Raw genomic sequence first — 21,012 nt, 5'->3', positions numbered from 1 at the left:
GAGAAGAAGAGAGGAGGCAACATAGCGTGATACCGTAAAAAAGCGAAGGTTTTAATAAGCAATTGCACTTACATGTAAATGGAAGTTACATCACATGTAGTAAAATATAGATGAGGCGGCAATGGAGTCTACCCGGCGCGTTTCGTGTAATGACACGTCATCTGGGGGTGAACGGAGCACTAGCAACCAATCAACAAGCAGAAATGATGTGCTGTAACCTCTAGCAACTAATCAGTGAGCCGTAATGTGTGCTGTAACCTCTAGCAGCTAATCAGTGAGCGGTAATGTGTGCTGTAACCTCTAGCAACCAGTCAGTAAGTGGTAATGATATGCTGTAACCTCTGGCAACCAATTGCAATCGCTGCCTGATCTGATACAGTAAACTGATTTTAAGTACACCTGCTATTTATTGTATGTTCCAGAGCAGGTGAAGAGCGAAATTGCATGGGGGGGGGGGGCAAGATTTTTTTTGCCCAGGGTCCAATCAATATTAAAGATTGTCCTGCTTCTACACCTAGACATGGAGTCGTACTGGCTAAACTAAGCACTACCACCAGTGGCGGTTTGTCCATAGAGCGCCGCCTCCTCTGGCTCTCGCACAGCCACTGAAATACATAGATTCATGCATTGCATTTTACAGGTCACAGTGGCAGCATTTTACTGGGCACAGTGGCGACAATTGCGGGGCACAGTGGCTACAATTGCTGGGGACAGTGGTAACAATTGATGGCACATATAGGTCACAGTGGCAGCATTTTACTGGGCACAGTGGCGACAATTGCGGGGCACAGTGGCTACAATTGATGGGCACAGTGGTAACAATTGATGGCACAGTGGTAACAATTGATGGCACAGTGGTAACAATTGATGGCACATACAGGTCACAGTGGCAGCATTTTACTGGGCACAGTGGCGACAATTGCGGGGCACAGTGGCTACAATTGATGGGCACAGTGGTAACAATTGATGGCACAGTGGTAACAATTGATGGCACATACAGGTCACAGTGGCAGCATTTTACTGGGCACAGTGGCGACAATTGCGGGGCACAGTGGCTACAATTGATGGGCACAGTGGTAACAATTGATGGCACAGTGGTAACAATTGATGGCACAGTGGTAACAATTGATGGGCACAGTGGTAACAATTGATGGCACATACAGGTCACAGTGGCAGCATTTTACTGAGCACAGTGGCGACAATTGCGGGGGCACAGTGGAGACAATTGCAGGGCACAGTGGCTACAATTGATGGGCACAGTGGTAACAATTGATGGTCACAGTGGTAACAATTGATGGCACAGTGGCGACAATTGATGGGCATTGGGCACAGTGGTGACAATTGATGGCACAGTGGTGAAAATTGATGGCATGGCATAGTGGTGACAATTGATGGCACAGTGGCTGCGTTTGATGGCATGGCACAGTGGCTGAATTTGATGGCATGGCACAGTGGTTGCGTTTGATGGCATGGCACAGTGGTGACAATTGATGGCACAGTGGCTGCATTTGATGGGCACAGGGAGGCTGCAATTGTTTTTTTTTTGTTTTTTTCGGTTGCGCCCCCCAAAAAAAATTTGAGCACCAGCCACCACTGACTACCACCAAATCCAATAGGGGGAGCTACAGTGAGATCCTACATGCTAGTTTCCAGGATATTCCTCTCATTATCACACCAAAAATTGCAATACTTCACCCCTCCAATATGCTGTATGCCGCTATTAGCCATGTCCCTCCCCCATTTCCCCCCCCAAATCTCAAAAAAATTATAATAGTTCCACGTTATGCTCATGAACCTACCCTGCCATGCTAATATGATGGCATCTCCATGGCATTGGAAAGCCTTCACAGACCCCAAACACACTGCCACATGCTCTTCATAGGGATGGTTACTAGTTCTATGCGAAAACCCATGGCCCCAATCTTCTGGTAGTGTGGGCAAGAGATGCCGATTGATCTCAGACTAACAGCGCTCACTTGTACAAGCTTGAACGCCGTTCCATTCCATGCTTTTTCTAAAATAATATTTAACTAACACTGGGAAGGGCTACGAAAACAAGCTCAGATGGGGAAAAGGAAAACAAGGATCAATAATCCATTGGGTAAACACACACTCAGAGGCCTTTGAAATGTGCGAAGAATGTCTTTTTAAAAGGTTTCTCCAAACAGCGCAAGATAAAAACCCATTTTCGCTAAAACAAAGCGCGCTCTCCGCACCGCTCCCGGTGCACGCTGGGAAGCAGCAGGCCGGCCATGTGCTTCTCTTTCACGCACAGCGTGGTCCCGGCAGGGGACAGACGATCAGACAGGCAGGGATTTCATGTCTGCCGCGCAGGAAACAATCAGAGGGAAACTGCAGCAAGCGCAGTCACCGCCACTCGCAGGGATGAAGGTCACCTCCTCCTGTCAGAGCCGGGATGGTGGAAAGTTCAGCATTTTCTCAGCTGCATTAGAGGATAATCACCAGATAGACATTTCTTCTGCACATGTGCTGATTTTCCCTTTTCTGGCAAAGATTCTTCAAAAAGCCAGGCCATGAAAGAAAACACAAAAAAAAAAACTTACACCAACCGATGATATATATATATATATATATATATATATATATATATAGATACATCTATATATACTGGTATATACCGTATTTATCGCGGTATAACGCGCTCTGGCCCCAAAGTGGCCCCCAATCCTGTGGGAAAAAAAGATTTTTTGTTTTTTTGTACTTACAGTTTTGGTGTCTTGCGCGGCGTCCATCTGCGGCCTCGTCGGGTCCGGCGTCCTTCTGCGGCTTCGGGTGTCCTCTTCGGCGGGTTCCGGCGTCCGTCTTCGGCGGGTCGGGCGTCCATCTTCGGCGGGTCCGGTGTCCATCTTCGGCGGGTCCGGTGTCCATCTTCGCCGGGTCGGGCGTCCATCTTCGGCGGGTCCGGTGTCCATCTTCGGCGGGTCCGGTGTCCATCTTCGGCGGGTCCGGCGTCCTTCTGCGGCGTCCTCCCGCTCGTTTCCCGCCACGACTTTGAATACTGCGCCCGCATATAGCGAGCGCAGTACACTCGTGAATCTTCGGGCAGGCTCGGGCGCCTCTCGCACTGACGTCCTGTACGCTCAGGACGTCAGTACGAGAGGCGCCGAGACTGCCCGAAGATTCACGAGTGTACTGCGCTCGCTATATGCGGGCGCAGTATTCAAACTCGTGGCGGGAAAGCGGGTATCGGCGTATATCGCGCACCCACGATTTTGCCCTGATTTTCAGGGCAAAATAGTGCGCGGTATACGCCGATAAATACGGTAGATACATCTATATATCTATATTATATATATAGATATCTATCTATGTATGGGTAGATATCTTCTATATATATAGATAGATATCTCTATCTCTTTCTATATATATATATATACACACATAATATCTCACAGAAGTGAGTACACCCCTCACATTTTTATAAATATTTTATTCTATCTTTTCATGTGACAACACTGAAGAAATGACACTTTGCTACAATGTAAAGTAGTGAGTGTGCGTGCGGCTTGTATAACAGTGTACATTTTCTGTCCCCTCAAAATAACTCAACACACAGCCATTAATATCTAAACCGCTGGCAACACAAGTGATTACACTTCTAAGTGAAAATGTCCAAATTAGGCCCAATTAGCCATTTTTCCCCTTCCTGGTGTCATGTGACTCGTTAGTGTTACAAGGTCTCAGGTGTGAATGGGGAGCAGGTGTGTTAAATTTGGTGTTATCGCTCTCACTCTCTCTGTTCGATGTGAGCTTGTTGTCAGAAAATCCGACCGTGTGTACGCTCCATCGGACATTTGCAGTCGGAATTTCCGACAACAAATGTTTGAGAGCTGTGTAACGGTATGGGTGGGACCCAGAGGCTCTAGAAGGATGTGGGGTACTCCTGTGTCAGCTTCTCCAATGACTCTTGTGTCTAGGGTCATCCTATGTCCACTAGGGGCATAGGATGACTGAGAACTGATATCATGGATTACATGAGATAGGACAGTAATGATAATTCATGTATTGCAGGATATCTTGAAATATTACAAGTTGTTCATTCTGAACACAACAGGTCAATAGAGTGTCTTCTTCAATGTGGAACATAGACTGTTAAAATGTTAATTGATGTTAATCACCTCCAGCTACCTGGCTGTAGTGATGAAAGCTGTGATTGCATTCTATTGTCTATTGTGTTAATTAAGCCTGGCTCCTAAGATATTTCATGGTGCTATGCTAACTAACCCTGTATTGTGTGAAAGTTCTATTGATGCTAATATGTGTTGTGAGTTAACACACTCTAAAGGTCAGACGTCTGACTTATGTTCACTAAAGGAATGTGTATTGTGTAGCAGGTGAGAATAGCTTATCGCGGAGTCAGAAAGTCTGTCTAAGATGTGGATTGAGGGGGGCTCGTTAGCACCCATTGTGTGATGTTGTGGGTGGAGGGTGTCATTGTCCCTTTGATTCCTGCAGCATGCTTTCTAACTATATATAAGAAACCTGAGTTTACCATTAAAGTCATTGGGCCGGATTCAGATACAATTGTGTATCTATCGGCGGGCGTAACGTATCTCAGATACGTTACGCCGCCGTAACTTAGGGCGCAAGTTCCGTATTCATAAAGAACTTGCGCCCTAATTTACGGTGGCGTAGCGTATGTGGTCCGGCGTAAGCCCGCCTAATTCAAATGTGGATGATGTGGGCGTGTTTTATTTAAATTAATTGTGACCCCACGTATTTGACGTTTTTTACGAAGGGCGCATGCGCCGTCCGTGAACGTTTCCAGGTGCGCATGCTCCAAATTACGCCGCAAACTGTCAATGCTTTCGACGTGAACGTAACTTACGTACAGCCCTATTCGCGAACGACTTACGTAAACGACGTAAAATACGACGCTGTTCGGTCGTTTTTCTGACGTCCATTCCTCACATGACTTACCCCTGCTTTATGAGGGGTAACTTTACGCCGGAAAAAGCCTTACGCAAACTACGTAAAAAAAATCGCCGGGCGGACGTACGTTTCTGAATCGGCGTATCTACCTAATTTGCATATTCGACGCGGAAGTCTAGGGAAGCGCCCCTAGCGGTCAGCGTAAATATTGCACCCTAAAATACGACGGCGTAGGAGACTTACGCCCCTCGTATCTAGGCAACATTGAGGCGTATCTGATTCTATGAATCAGACGCTGAGATGAGACGGCCCGCACTCAGAGTGCTTTCTGAATCCAGGCCATTCTGTTTGGAACCAGAGAACAGAGCTGTGTCTCGTTATTCTGGGGGGAAATCCAATGGGTCCTGTCTGCTGGATTGTGGAGTGTCGATAAGCTGTCGTGGGTTGGTGGAATGGAATATCGTAACGGCGCTAACCCCTGACGCTACAAACTGGTTCTCAAATTTTTCCGACAACAAAAGTTCTTGTCGGAAGTTCCGATCGTCCAACATACGCATGCTCGGAATCAATTCAGCGCATTCTCTGAATCATTGAACTTCATTTTTCTCGGCTCGTCGTAGCGTTGTACGTCACTGCATTCTTGACGTTCGGAATTTCCGACATTTGTGTGCCCGTGTGTATGCAAAACATTTCTTCGAGAAAAAAGTCCACGGTTTTGATGTCGGAATTTCCGATCGTGTGTACGCGGGATTAGAGTGCCCCTATGGTCTTCATATGTAGTCCATGAATTCCAGGCAATCGAATGAGTTCATTATATTACACTGTGTAATAAATTGCGGCTATTTCTGGCGTTCTTGTAAGGGAGGCATTTCTGCATACACAGGGGAACGGGAAGACAATTCACTAATCACACAGCGCATCTGCTTGCTTTGTAAGCTCTTGGCTGGAGTCAGGGACCAGTTCAGGGAAATAATCCTGTTTATGTTATTACAGGTTCTCCTGGGTATTTCAGGAAGATTAGGGAGCCTCTAATCTGTTTATTGCATCCACAACCCAGCAGGATTAACAAAACAAGGCAGTAACATGTATATAAATATATTCCTGCAGGCAACGCGTATTACCTGCCATACCAATCGCCATCCTGCAATTGTTTCATTCAAACCCACATGCTGACAGTTGATGTTTTTTTCTTTTTTTTGTATAATCTGGCCCGGATTCACAAAGCACTTGCGCCGACGTATCCCAAGATACGCCAACGTAAGTGCAAATGTGCGCCGTCGTATCTGTGCGCCGAACCCACACACTAAGATACGCCTAAAAAAAAGGCTTCAGCCTTCCGACGTTACTTGCTTACGCCGGCGTAGGGTGGTCGCACATTTACGCTGGGCGCATATTTACGCTCCCAATGATCAGCCATTCAAATATGCAAATGAGGAAAATACGCTGATTCACGAATGTACGTGCGTCCGACGCAGTGCGCGTAAGTTATACGTCCGGCATAAAGTTATGCCCCATAAAGGAGGTGTAACTCAGCAGCATCCATGCAAAGGGCTGCACCAGGGAACCCAAGTATACGTATTTTACGTTGGACGTGTGTCTGGCTGGGCGTAGGTTACGTTCACGCCGTAGCCAGTGATCCAACGTATCTTAGGCAGTTGTTCCGACCTGAGCATGTGCACAGGGATGCGTCCACGGGACGGCGCATGCGCCGTTCGTTATAAGTATCTGTCTGGCGCTCTGCCCATCATTTGCATTGGGTCACGCCTCATTTGCACGGCTCACGCCCACTTCCACCTACGCCGGCCTACGCCTTAGAATCCCAGTGCAGTTTTGGGAGCAATGGCTTTGTGAATTCCATGCTTGCCTCTCTGCGCTGCGTCGGCGTAGCGTATCTTATTTGCGCTACAGCGGCGTAATGTGCGCCCGCTCTCTGTGAATCCGGGCCTCTGTATTTATTGAGAAAAACATGTATACACAAATATAAGTGCAACTTATGTCAAACATGGTCCACATTGAGCATACAGACCGGTACAGTGCAAAAGGGACAACAGAGTAACTGAAGGACAAGGTAACATTTCCTAGATAATATCACTGATCCGTCAAGGAGAGTCCACCCCCCCCCCCAACTTTCTTACTCGTCCACCATCAAATCCTGGGGTCTTGGACCCAACTATTCAAAGAGCCCCCACATCCCAGTGCCCCATATGGGGAGGGGGGACCAAATGGCCTCCATCAGACCCTCCCAGACTGAAATTCGGCCCATAAGAAGGTATGGGCCCTGCACAACTAGGAATCTCCTCATCCAAACAGAAGGAGAAGAGACTTCAGCTGCACAATGAGATCTGACCCAGCCAAGGGGCCAACCCCCGGTGGTGAGAAAACAACATGAGCTGAGCAGGTGTGCCGGGATCCATGTATTAACTCCCAAAAAGAGCAAGGAAATAAAAACTGAATAGAAAACAACAAAAAAAAAACAAAAAGCAGACAGACAATGACGTGAAATAGTAGAGTAAAAAGTCCAGAAAAAGGAAATAGAGAATAGAGGCCCATGATGTCTCCTCGCATCAAAATGCTGATCCGCTAATCGAGCCGCTTCGGTTAGGGTGAGAGTTTCCTGTCTCGCACCCATTCTTGTGGCTTTGGGGACAAACCGTTGAAGAATTGTTCCAACAGCATTAACTGTGCAATCCTTCCATAGTAGTGGCTTGGCTGGCTTGTATCCACCCTTGGGAAGCTTGGACCAGCTTGTGGGCCCATTCAGCATGTGAATCTTTCTCTGGCTTTCGCAGGTTTCTTAACTTGCGCCGGTATGCCTCTGGAGTAATGGCATATCTCTCTAATATCGCTCGCTTCACTTTATCATAATCCTTGCTGTCCTCACTGGGTACAGCGCCATATTCTTCTGCTGCCCGACCTGCCAGCTTGCCTGCTAGCAATGGGACCCATACCGTCCGTTCCAAGTCATGTAAATCACACAGTCTCTCAAAATCCTGTAAATACCCATCAATCTCATCCTTCTCCTCGCAAAACATTTTTAAGGCATGATAGGGAATTTGGGGTTTTATCTGGTTGTAGAGTGACCCAGTAGTGGATTCTGCTCGAGACGGTGTATGCTGCGGACTGTGTGCCATCACGTACTCCTGCACATTCACCATTACCATGTGCAGCATGGCATCTGATATAGACTGTGGCAAAAATTCCAGCCTGGTCCTCATTTCTCTCTGGTAGAGGGTTTCTTCCATGGCTGCTGGGGGTGTAGCGCTGCGGGCTCTGTCTCCCTCCATCAGCTCGGCAGTTAGTACAGCTTTGGATTTGTTGCTGGCTACCTTACCCCTGGCTTCTAGCAGTTCCTTTAATGTCTGCCGCTTTAGCGTAGAATAATCCGTCTCCATTCACTTCGGTAGTCAGTTCTTTTGCTGTATTCTATTTGCCATTCCCTTTTCTTATTCTGCAGTTCAAATTGCACGAATTGCGCTTTTCGGCTGTAAGGTTGGATCCCACCGCTGCCACCAATTGTAGCGGGGTGCAATATTAAAATCCACGATCTCCGCTGGTATCCAGGGTAAATCCACAGTCAGCGCTGAAAAGTAAGACAATGTCCCAAATCCCCCCAGTAACCAGACAAAACACAGCTCTGGGAGTCAACAAACGTCTTTATTCACAGGCTTCTATATTTATACAATTCCCCATGCAAGGGGTTTCCAGACAGTTTTAGCAGGGGTAATACAGCGGGGACTACATGGGGAACTTAACATTCTGGATAATTCTCCTATCAGGCATTGCTGCACGAATGAACGGTCGGTAGATAGCTGGGGTCTGGGGTTATGTGTTGTGAGAATACCGCTCAGATCCCAGCTAACATTACCGAACGGTGCCCGAAATACCCTTAACCATCGAGTTCAGTTTAAAACTACCGAACACCGATGGGCAACATAATGCGATGTGAGCGGAACTCCCGACTGTCCTGGAAGTTCAGCGGCGTTCGTGCCATCGAGTAGCCGTTTTCAGTTCCAGGCACTCGACGACCAAACACCGCCGAAGAGACAAAGGATCCAAGATGGCCGACCGTCACGAGGTCGGTAGTCGAACGACGGCCACCTAGGAGAGCCTTTAATCACCGATTGCAACATTGTTGCAATCGGTTAACGAGCGCCACACGTCCCTTAATGTGTGGTCTATCAGGGGAGTCCGGATAGTCGCTGTTCGGGAAACGAAGTACTTGAATGCTAGTGGCTTACGGCTGCTAGCATACGAATTACCATGCCCACATAAGACCCAGCAGAATACATAGCATACAATACAGATAACCCTTTGACATGTAACGTCCAGTGTTCCAGAAGTGGCTAGGTTTGCCACAATTTGCTCCCCCCCAAAAAAAATTGAGCACCAGTCGCCACTGCAAGCTGTACACTCACTATTTTACATTGTAGCAAAGTGTCATTTCTTCAGTGTTGTCACATAAAAAGATAGAAGAAAATATTCACAAAAATGTGAGGGGTGTACTTACTTTTGTGAGATACTGTACATAGCTAAATCTGAAAAGGAGAAAATCTTCAATGGCCTCCCCCTTCATGTAGAGTCAGGCCTTAGTGGAGAAGTCAGACGCACAAGTTTACATTCATCCGCTTGCAGGCATTTGTGTAATTCTACTAACAAGTATCTGGTAACCACTTCTAAAGGCCACAAGAAGATAATTATATTATGCTAATTTGCGCTCTTTCACTTTTTAAACACAATTAGCCGTTCAGCCGCAATTCCTCGGAGGACACGCAGCTCTGCTTCATCTTATTTAGGATCGCTAATGTGCAGGACTCTGCGTTTTCATTTACCAGCTACAAATCCGGTTACGCTTGGCCCCCGAGTCAGCGCTATTGTTTGTTCTACAGAAATCCGTTACATCATCCCAATCCACATTTCAAACAAAGGTTCCGTCTTGAAGGAAATTCTCACTGAGTAACGGAAATATTCCAAGCCTGTGACTTCCAATGATTCAGAATATTTCCAGGTATGGATTAGGATATGTTGCAGCTGTCATTTGCGTGCCGTTTTGTTGCACATTTTAGGGCATTTGTGGATTATTGCGATTAAAAATGATGTACCATGCACCAGATTTTCAACAAGGCATTAACCACTTCAGCCCCGGACCATTTGGCTGCCCAAAGACCAGAGCACTTTTTGCGATTCGGCACTGCGTCGCTTTAACTGACAATCGCGCGGTCGTGCGACGTGGCTCCCAAAACAAAATTGGCGTCCTTTTTCTCCCACAAATAGCGCTTTCTTTTGGTGGTATTTGATCGCCTCTGCGGTTTTTATTTTTTGCACTATAAACAAAAAAAAACAATTTTGAAAAAAAGCAATGGCCCAGATTCACAAAGGGCTTACGACGACGCAACGCCATGTGCGCCGTTGTAAGTCCTAATCTGGGCCGTCGTATCTATGCGACTGATTTTTAGAATCAGTTACGCATAGATAACCATTAGATCCGACAGGCGTAAGGCTCTTACGCTGTCGGATCTTAAATGCAATTATTTTTTTTGCCGCTAGGTGTCGCCTCCGTCGTTTTCCCGATAGAGTATATAAATTAGCAAAATACGTGAATTCCCGAACGTACACGTGGTCGACGCAGTGAAGATACGACATTTACGTTCGATTTGCCACGCGTAAAGTTGCCCCTGCTATATGAGGGGCAACCAATGTTAAGTATGACCGTCGTTCCCGCGTCGAAATTTAAAATTGTACGTTGTTTGCGTAAGTCGTCCGTGAATGGCGCTGGACGCCATTTACGTTAACGTCGAAACCAATGACGTCCTTGCAACGTCATTTAGCGCAATGCACGTCGGAAAATTTTAGGTACGGTGCATTCGCAGTACGATCGGCGCGGGAACGTGCCTAATTTAAATGATCCACGCCACCTACCCGGGTTAATTTGAATTAGGCAGGCTTGCGCCAGAGGATTTACGATACGCCCCCGCAACTTTACAGGCAAGTTCTTTGTGAATAAAGAACTTGCCTGTAAAACTTGCGGTGGCGTAACGTAAATCAGATACGTTACGCCTGCCCAGTTTTGCGCCGCTGGACGAGAATCTGGGCCAATATCTTTTACTTTTTGCTATAATAAATATCCCCAAAAAATGTAATTTTTTTTTTCCTCTCAGTTTAGGCCGAGACGTATTAGATCGCAATAAGCGTTTATTGATTGGTTTGCGCAAAAGTTATGTCTACAAAATAGGGGATCATTTTTTTACTAGAATTGGCGGCACTCAGCGATTTTTATTGTGACTGCGACATTATGGCGGACACATCGGATACTTTTGGCGCTGTTTTGGGACCAATCACACTTATACAGCAATCAGTGCTATAAAAATGCACTGATTACTGTGTAAATGTGACTGGCAGTGAAGGGGTTAACCTGTAGGGGGTGCTGAAGGGGCTAAATGTGTCCTAGGAATGTGTTCTAACTGTAGGGGGGACGGGCTACTTGTGACACGACCAGAGCTTTTTTTCTCAGAAAATAGGTGCAGGAACTCAACCACGACCCCGTTCAGATTTCACAAACAGTAGGAGGGTCTTAAAGGGGCATTAAATACCAGGATTGCATTACATACAGAGTGCAGAGTTCAGGGGGGGGTTACACACAGAGTACAGAGCTGTGACTTGTAAACACAGAAACCAGACTTCTGTGTTTACAAGTGATTGTGGTGAGCAGGCACCAAAGGGTCTGAGCCAGAGGTGGTGGAACTGAGTTCCCCCTGAAAAAAAGCCCTGGACACGACACTGATCACTGCTCCCGATCACAGGGAGCTGTGATAAGTGTTCTGTCACTAGGCAGAATGGGGACATGCTTGTTTACATTAGCATTTCCCCTGTTCTTCCTCTCCGTAAGACGATCGCGGGACTTCCGGCGGACATTGAGTCCGCGGGACCTGCGGTCCTACTCATGGAGCTTGCGGCGGCCCACAATGCTGCGTCTTAAAGGGCAACGTACAGGTACGTTAATATGCTCAGCCGTGCCATTTTGCTGGCGTTTATCGTGTGAGCCAGTCGGCAAGTGGTTAATATTGTTGCAGTAATGTTCTTTCATTAGCTCTCTCCTGAACTGTTCCTCTGTTATCAGCCTGACAAATTCTCTGACACTTTAGACAAAAGCATCCTGAATCTTCTGTCAGGGGAGGTTGCTAAAATAGATTAGCAGGGAGCTGGTCCTATTACAAAACACCCCTGAGAGTCTCTGCCTATGATGAGAGGGGGGTGTGTATTTTTTATATATATATATATATATATATATATATATATATATATATATTTTTTTTTTATTAAAGGGCACGGAGGTCCCCAGGGCCCTGGATGGCAACCCCCCTTTTTAAAAAAAAAAAATTATAAAAACATTTTTTTAATATATTTTTTTATTTTATTTTTTGTTTTTTATTAAAGGGCCCAGAGGTCCCCAGGGCCCCGGATGGCAAACCCCCTTTTTATTTTTTTTATAGAAAAAGTTTTAATTTTTTTTATATATATATTTTTTTTAAAAGGGCCCGGAGGTCCCCAGGGCCCAGATGGCTACCCCCCTTTTTTATATATATATATTTTTGTAAGGGGCCCAGAGGTCCCCAGGGCAAACCCCCGCTTCTCAATTAGCGGCGGCACCCCTCGCTTCTCAATTCACGTCACCCCCCCGCTTCTCAATTTGAGGCGGCAGCACCCACCCCCGGTTCTCTGCTCCAGGGGGCCCATGCCTGAAGCTGTGTAAGGGGCCCCATAATTCCTGATGGCAGCCCAGACTATGCCATTCAAACACAGCCACTATGCCATTGTGCGATTATGTAGACAGGGCCCCAGTGCACTGTATTGCCCAGGGGCCCATAATGCTCTTAAGATGGCACTGTTAGGAAGGGTCCCTCCTTCTGGCTATAAATGCTCTTCCCCAGTAGTAAAAAAGCTTACAAGAGAGGAGAACAGAACAATAACTTCAGTAGTGTAATGCTGCTCCTGCATTGTCCAATGAGAGACTGGTGACAAATCTTGAACCATGCTGCCATGGGCATCCGCTGAAATTTTTTCAGGGGGGGGCACTTTGGCAGTGGCGATACAGTCGCATTTAACCCTTTCTTCAAACGCTAGCGGGGATTAAAACTGCACGCTAACGGTCGAATAGCGCAGCTAAAACGATGGTAAAATGCCGCTTTTTAGCAGCGCTTTACCGATAACGCGGCCAGCTGGCAGTGTGAAATTGCTTTTGAGATAATTCAGCTTCACTCAATGCCCATATAAATATAGGCTAGAGAATGTACAGACCCCCCCCTTCCGCACAGACCCCTCCATTCAGCACAGATGGACCCCCACCATTATGCACAGACCCCTCCATTTAGCACAGATGGTCCCCCCTTCAGCACAGACCCCCCCATTCTGCACAGACCCCCCCTTCAGCACAGATGGACCCCCTTTAAGCACAGACCCCCCTTCAGCACAGACCCCCCATTCCGCACAGACCCCTCAATTTAGCACAGACCCCCCCCTTCAGCACAGATGGACCCCCTTTAAGCACAGGCCCCCCTTCAGCACAGATGGACCCCCCATTCAGCACAAACTCCCTTCTTCAGCACAGACGGACCCCCCTCCCCCATTCCATTCAGTACTTCAGATCAGCCATCAGGGCGGCACAGGCAGCAGGTTCCCTCCCCCTGTGTACACATAAACATTGGAGGGGGAGGCGGCTTCACTCGCTGTGCCTGTGTGACATCCGGCCCGGGACTGCTCAGACTCTTCTTCAACACCTTCTTGATTTTCCAGGGGGGGTCATTTGCCCCCCCTTGCCCTATGGAGCGGACGCCCATGCATGCTGCAATGTAGTCTGAAGAGAAGTCCATGATCTACAGTAGCAGCGCCGTCTGGATCACAATACCAGCTGAACAAGATAACAAAACTGTCCTAAAATAGATATTACAACTATGTATCTGCCGCGTGCTTGGCGCTCAGCTTTAAATGCTCTACACGGGTGTTCCTGGAAGAACAGCTGAGTGGGTGGAATAATACTTTCACAGTGAATTACACGAATTTCATGCAAACCACAATGCAGTACCATGTAGAAGATCCATAAAGACAACTATACACTGGAGGGGAAGAATACATAATTGTTTAATGAACTGGCAGTGTAAACGGATTTTCTCCGGTTATTGTTTCACATTGTGTCTGCCATTATTTAAGTTATTACAATGGAAGGGAAATCTTCCCTGCAGGATCGGGAGAAGAGTGTCGTATCTACACTTTTAGTGGCAGGAAATTGAGGTTACAAGCATTCTTTCTCCAGGTGAGATACACACATGGAAGCCAGCGATTAAAATCATTTCACGCGAGAGTCATTAACCACTTAAGCCCCGGACCAATATGCTGCCTAAAGACCCAAGGGGTTTTTACAGTTCGGCACTGCGTCGCTTTAACAGACAATTGCGCGGTCGTGCAACGTGGCTCCCAAACAAAATTGGCGTCCTTTTTCCCCCACAAATAGAGCTTTCTTTTGGTGGTATTTGATCACCTCTGCGGTTTTTATTTTTTTGCGCTATAAACAAAAATAGAGCGACAATTTTGAAAAAAATGCAATATTTTTTACTTTTTGCTATAATAAATATCCCCCAAAAACATATATAACATTTTTTTTCCCTCAGTTTAGGCCGATATGTATTCTTCTACCTATTTTTGGTAAAAAAAATCGCAATAATCGTTTATCGGTTGGTTTGCGCAAAATTTATAGCGTTTACAAAATAGGGGATAGTTTTATTGCATTTTTATTTTTTTTACTACTAATGGCGGCGATCAGCGATTTTTTTCGTGACTGCGACATTATGGCGGACACTTCGGACAATTTTGACACATTTTTGGGACCATTGTCATTTTCACAGCAAAAAATGCATTTAAATTGCATTCTTTATTGTGAAAATGACAGTTGCAGTTTGGGAGTTAAACACAGGGGGCGCTGTAACATTTAGGGTTCAGTTTGTGTGTGTTTCCAACTGTAGGGGGGTGTGGCTGTAGGACTGACATCATCGATCGAGTCTCCCTAATAAAAGGGATCACTCGATCGATGCGCCGCCATAGTGAAGCACGGGGAAGCCGTGTTTACATACGGCTCTCCCCGTTCTTCAGCTCCGGGGAGCGATCGCGACGGGGCGGCTATAAACGAATAGCCGCGCCATCGTCCCGGATCGCTCCTCGAGGCTTAAGGACCGCCACATGTACCGGGGGGGGGGGTCCCGATCGGACCCCCGACCCACGTCAAGCAGAGGACGTATAGGTACGTGCATGTGCCTGTCCGTGCCATTCTGCTGACGTATATTTACATGAGGCGGTCCTTAAGTGGTTATAGAAGATTCAAAGTGCATTTTCAGAATATGTACATTGTGCATCAACGTAACATTTATTTGTAAGTACTTTTTGATGTGACTTTAGCCCTGGTGTATGGGGTTCTCTCTCTTCTCTTTTTTACTCAGTTCTGATATGACTCTACTCTTATATCAAGACATCGCTTGTATATCAAGTCAAAATGTATTACAATTATTTGCTTGTCTTGCAAAACGCTCTCAAACCAAGGTTTTACTGTAATGGTATATTCATATTTTATATTTATTTTAATTATCCAGTGTGCAGTATGTTCTGTTTTTTCTTCTTCTTCCAGTTTTTACTATACTACCTCCAGATATTTGCTGAACTAGCAAGGAAAAGTACCCTGTTTCCCCAAAAATAAGGCCTACCCTGAAAATAAGACCTAGCGTTATTTTCCAGGAGGGCTGCAAAATAAGCCCTAGTTAAAAATGTTTGTAAAATACTATAATCCACTCTATTACAGTAGTATATAATGTACAATGTGTGTGTTTCTGTAATATGAATTGCGGGGAAGAGAGCTCCGGCGGGTAACAGAAGCGCAGAGCGGCTCTATATCAAATGTATTTGGCACAATTATATTACAGAAACACACATTGTACATTATATAATACTGTAATAGAGTGGATTATAGGATTTTACAAGCATTTTAACTCAGTTCACACTGGGGATTCCTGACAGGCAGGGAGGGAGAGAAGACCGCACATTACATGGTAAGACCTACCCCGAAAATAAGCCCTACTGTGTCTTTTGTTGCCAAAATTAATATAAGACCCGGGCTTATTTTCAGGGAAACACGGTAGATTGCTAAGGATTCAGTGAGTGTGGTGCATGTGAAGAATTTATTAAAACCGACGTCAGTAAAAATAAAGTGTCCCTTTAATTTGCAAAAAAAAAAAAAAAAGAAGCAAAGCAACACAACCCCACCTTTTTGTGCATACAAAACAATAATTTATTTTCTCTCATTTGCCATGTTTGCAACCATCTTGCTATTTCATGAAAAGTCATTTTTTCAGTACAAACAAATAACGAAAGAAAATTACACATTTCCTTTTTAACTGAAGTGACCTTTCCTTGCCGATAAGTCAGAATGGAGCATTAAATACCCTTTAAAGGAGTTGTGTAGGCAAAAAAAAGAAAAAGAAAAAAAAAAGCACTCCAGGAGATGGTGGAGGTTAATATTATCATCAGAGATTAGTACCCATACTGTTTACATTGCTCTCCACAACTATCAGTCTCTGGACTTGCATATTGTTTGCCTTGCCCAAAGCAATGATACAATGTAACACAATAGCGGGGAAGAGGCTGTAGGAAGATAGGGGAGTCCATGGAGAGAAGTATATAAGACAGAAGAAAGCAGTAAGCAGCTTGTTCATTCTCAGTTTGACTCTGTGACACTTACTTCAGCAAAAATGCATACCGTATATACTCGAGTATAAGCCGACCCGAGTATAAGCCGAGGCACCTAATTTTACCACAAAAAAAATACGGAAAACGGATTGACTCAAGTATAAGCCTAGGGTGTCCATCTGCATGCCTCACTTTGCCTCACTGGCCCGGAATCTCAGAGGACTTACGATGGTGCAGCGCCATGTACGCTGTCGTAAGTCCTAATCCGAGACGTCGTATCTATGCGCCTGATTCTTAGAATCAGTTACGCATAGATTTCCCTTAGATCCGACAGGCGTAAGTCTCTTACGCCGTCGGGTCGTAACTGCAATTTTCCGCTAGCCGCTAGGGGCGTGTAAGCTGATTTACGCGTCAAAATATGTAAATTAGCTAGATACGCGAATTCCCAAACGTACGCGCGCCCGACGCAGTATATTTACGCCGTTTACGTTAGGCTTTTCCCGGCGTAATGTTGGCCCTGCTATATGGTGGCATAAGTGCGGCGCAACAATGTTAAGTATGGCCGTCGTTCCCGCGTAATTTGAAAAAGTTACGTCGTTTGCGTAAGTCGTCCGTGAATGGGGCTGGACGTCCATTTACGTTCACGTCGAAACCAATGACGTCCTTGCCGCGTACTTTGGAGCAATGCACACTGGGAAATTCCACGGACGGCGCATGCGTCAATCCCGTCGGGTCACAGTAGATTTACATAAAACACGCCCCCCTGATCCAAATTTGAATTAGGCGTGCTTACGCTGGCCGATTTACGCTACGCCGCCGCAACTTATAGAGCAGCTTACGCCGGCCGATTTACGCTACGCCGCCGCAACTTATGGAGCAAGTGCTTTGAGAATACAGCACTTGCCCGTCTAAGTTGCGGAGGCGTAACGTAAATCGGATACGTTACGCCCGGGCAAAGATACGCAAATGTACCTGAATCTGGCCCACTGTGTCCATGTGCATGCCTCACTGTGTCCATGCCTCACTGTGCCCATGCCTCACTGTGCCAATGCCTCACTGTGTCCATGCCTCACTGTGCCCATGCCTCACTGTGCCCATGCCTCACTGTGCCCGTGCCTCACTGTGCCCGTGCCTCACTGTGCCCATGCCTCACTGTGTCCATGCCTCAGTGTGTCCATGCCTCACTATGCCCATGCCTAACTGTGTCCATGACTAGACTGACGTTTAACATGGGAGTCTATGGAAGGGGTGCCCGGCTTTGAAAAATCGGTGCTCCCCAGACACCAAAACACTTTGCACACGTGTAGAAGAAAAATAGGGGCTACATGTGTGCCAAGTTCTGGGTCCAGGGGATCTACAACCGGCCGGTACCGGGTCCCCAAAATCCGGGAGAGCAGGCGCAAAAAGGTGACTCTAGTATAAGCCAAGGGTGGCATTTTCAGCACAAAAAAATTGCTGAAAAACTCGGCTTATACTCGAGTATATACGGTAATTTGCTAAGTTTAAAAACATTTTTTTTTGCCAGGACTCCTATATTCCCTAAGGTCTTCCTGGTATTCGCTGTCAAGATAAATTCACAAATTAAAACTGCATTTGACCTCTCACAACCCCTTTAAAGATCATTCTGAACATATCAAAAACATTGTAAAAAAACAGTATTATTATATAAGAACTGATACATAATTGGCTTTTTCTGTAGACTGCTGGCTTACATCAAGGTATCCTGTTATTGTAGATAATGATAAATAGAAAGGCAGGTTATATAAAAACACAACGGCAAAGTAATATCACAAAATACAGTTTAATAAAATATATTTTTTTATATTGGCAGTTGCTTCTGTGTTTTTAGGCAAGAAAGCTTGTGTTTATTTATGAGTGAAGATTAAAAGTTATTACATGTGTAATAAAGAACTATTTGGCAATCACATTAAATAACTGTAGAGAATGGCGGACATATAAAATGTATACTGCAAAATGTCTATACCAGAGGGAGAGAGAATAATTTTTGTACTCACTATAAAATCCTTTACATGGGAGTCCATTGAAGAACATAGGAAATCTTCTAACTTCGGGTTATACAGCTGCCTACGGGAGGCAAACAAATGAACTGTAAGGCCCCGTACACATGACAGAGAAACTCGACGGGCAAAACACATCGTTTTGCTCGTCGAGTTCCTTGTTCGGCTGTCAGAAAACTCATCGAGCCAAATTTTCCCATTGCCCAACGAGGAAATAGAGAACATGCTCTCTATTTGGCTCGACGAGTTTCCCGACGGGTTTCTCGGCGAAAAGTGTACACACGACCGGTTTTCTCGGCAGAATACGTCTCCCATCGAGTTTCTTGCTGGATTCTGCCGAGAAAACTGGTCGTGTGTACGGGGCCTAAGCCTGCACACGATAACCCATCCCTACTACCAGCATGCCTCACTCTGTACCAATGCCATCCAGGGAGTTGACTATAAACACAGAAGGTGGGATCTGTATGCCTCAATTGACTTCAACAAAAGTAGTTTAGGTGAGTACAAAAATACTTGTTTCTAACGCATCTATTGAGGCACACAGGATGTCATTCACCTTCAAAAGAAGTCCAACAAAGAGCCGCCTGAAGAACCTAATGCCCCAAAATGGTTTTAGATTAACCCTGCAACATCCACCTGCTAGAACTTGTGAGAATGAGAAGAACCAGGTGACAGCCTTGCAAATCTGGGAAGGAGCTGAGTGATTCCAAAAGGCCCAAAGAAGACCACAGGTCTAGTAGAGTGTGCCTTGGCAAGAAAAGGAAAAAACATGATCCTTAAGACTATGGGCCAGATTCACAAAGCGTTACGCCGGCGTATCAGTAGATACGCCGACGTAACTCTGAATCTAAGCCCGTCGTATGTTTAAATGTATTCTCAAACTGAGATACACTTAAACATGCCTGCGCCGTTGTATCTTAGGGTGCAATATTTACGCTGGCCACTAGGTGGCGCTTCCATTGAGGTCGGCGTAGAATATGCAACTGAGTCGTTACGCCGATTCACGAACGTAAGCTTGCCCGTCGCAGTAAATTTACGCCGTTTCCGTAAGAGATACGCGGCATAAAGATAAACATGCCCCCTAGGTGGCGTATCCAATGTTAAGTATGGCCGTCGTTCCCGCATCGCTATTTGAAAATTTTACGTTGTTTGCGTAACTCGTCCGTGAATGGGGCTGGACGCCATTTACGTTCATGTCCAAACCAATGACGTCCTTGCAACGTCATTTAGCGCAATGCACGTCGGGAAATTTTAGGGGCGGCGCATGCGCAGTACGTTCGGTGCGGGAACGCCCCTAATTTAAATGCTCTACGCCCCCTACCCGGCTCATTTGAATTACACGGGCTTGCGCCGGAGGATTTGCTTAAGCGACTGGATGTTAAATAGCTTACTGTTCAATTAGTTTAATGTTTATGTTCCTTAGCTATGTAAATATATTCCTGTTTACAGTTTGCATTGTTAGGGTAATGTGATCAGGCTCTACCTGATCTTGCGTGCTATATATGCTGTGTGAGTTTTCTCTAAAGCCAGTTCCAGTTTGCACCTAAGCTAATGTCGTCTAGTCCTTTGGTGCTCAACTATGATACCTGGTTCCAGACTGGAGGAAACTGTATATTGGTGGAAGCAACCAAGCTGGGTGCCGGACGTCCCGTCACGTTTGCATTGTATTTGCAATACATTTTTGAATGCAAACTGTACTAATTAAATCTGATCTGATATCTTACGAGTAAAACTTTCATGTTTGTCCCTTCAGATAATATCAGATGAATTGTCATGATCGGTAAGTTGTGTACCAAGGATCAGATTATCTTACTTCGAAAGTGGTATTTTGCATACGATTTCCTGATCGTGTGTACTAGGCTTCAGACGCGGTTCCCCCAGTCTAGTACTTCAACCAAAGTGTCCTATGCATGTATATTCCAACAGATCATCACAACCTATGCAACTGAGGTAGCTATCAGTGCTCGGACCAACTGGCTTATTTACAATGTGAAGTCATGTCTGCGGCTAGGAACCTCTAAAGCAGTGGTCATCAACCCCGTCCTCAGGGCCCAATAAAAGGCCAGGTTTGCAAGACAACTGAAATACATCACAGGTGATATAATTTGCTGTTCAGTGATTGCAGTTATTCTAGTTTGCATCTCCCCAAGGTAATACATAAAACCTGGCCTGTTAGTAGGCCCTGAGGACATGGTTGATGACCACTGCTCTAAAGCACTCTTCAGCTAATTTCAACCAGAACTGAGTTTGGAAAGCTCCTTATGTGAAACTTAGGCCACCCAAGGTCACTTCAAGGTTATCCCCGCAATGTCTAATCTGGAGAGGTTCAGATGTAATGCTCCAAAAGCCAGTCTTCCATACAGCAGACCTTAAAATAGGA

Source organism: Rana temporaria, chromosome 7, assembly GCF_905171775.1.
Source record: "Rana temporaria chromosome 7, aRanTem1.1, whole genome shotgun sequence".
Lineage (NCBI taxonomy): Eukaryota > Metazoa > Chordata > Amphibia > Anura > Ranidae > Rana > Rana temporaria.
Note: the sequence above shows the minus strand (reverse complement) of the source record.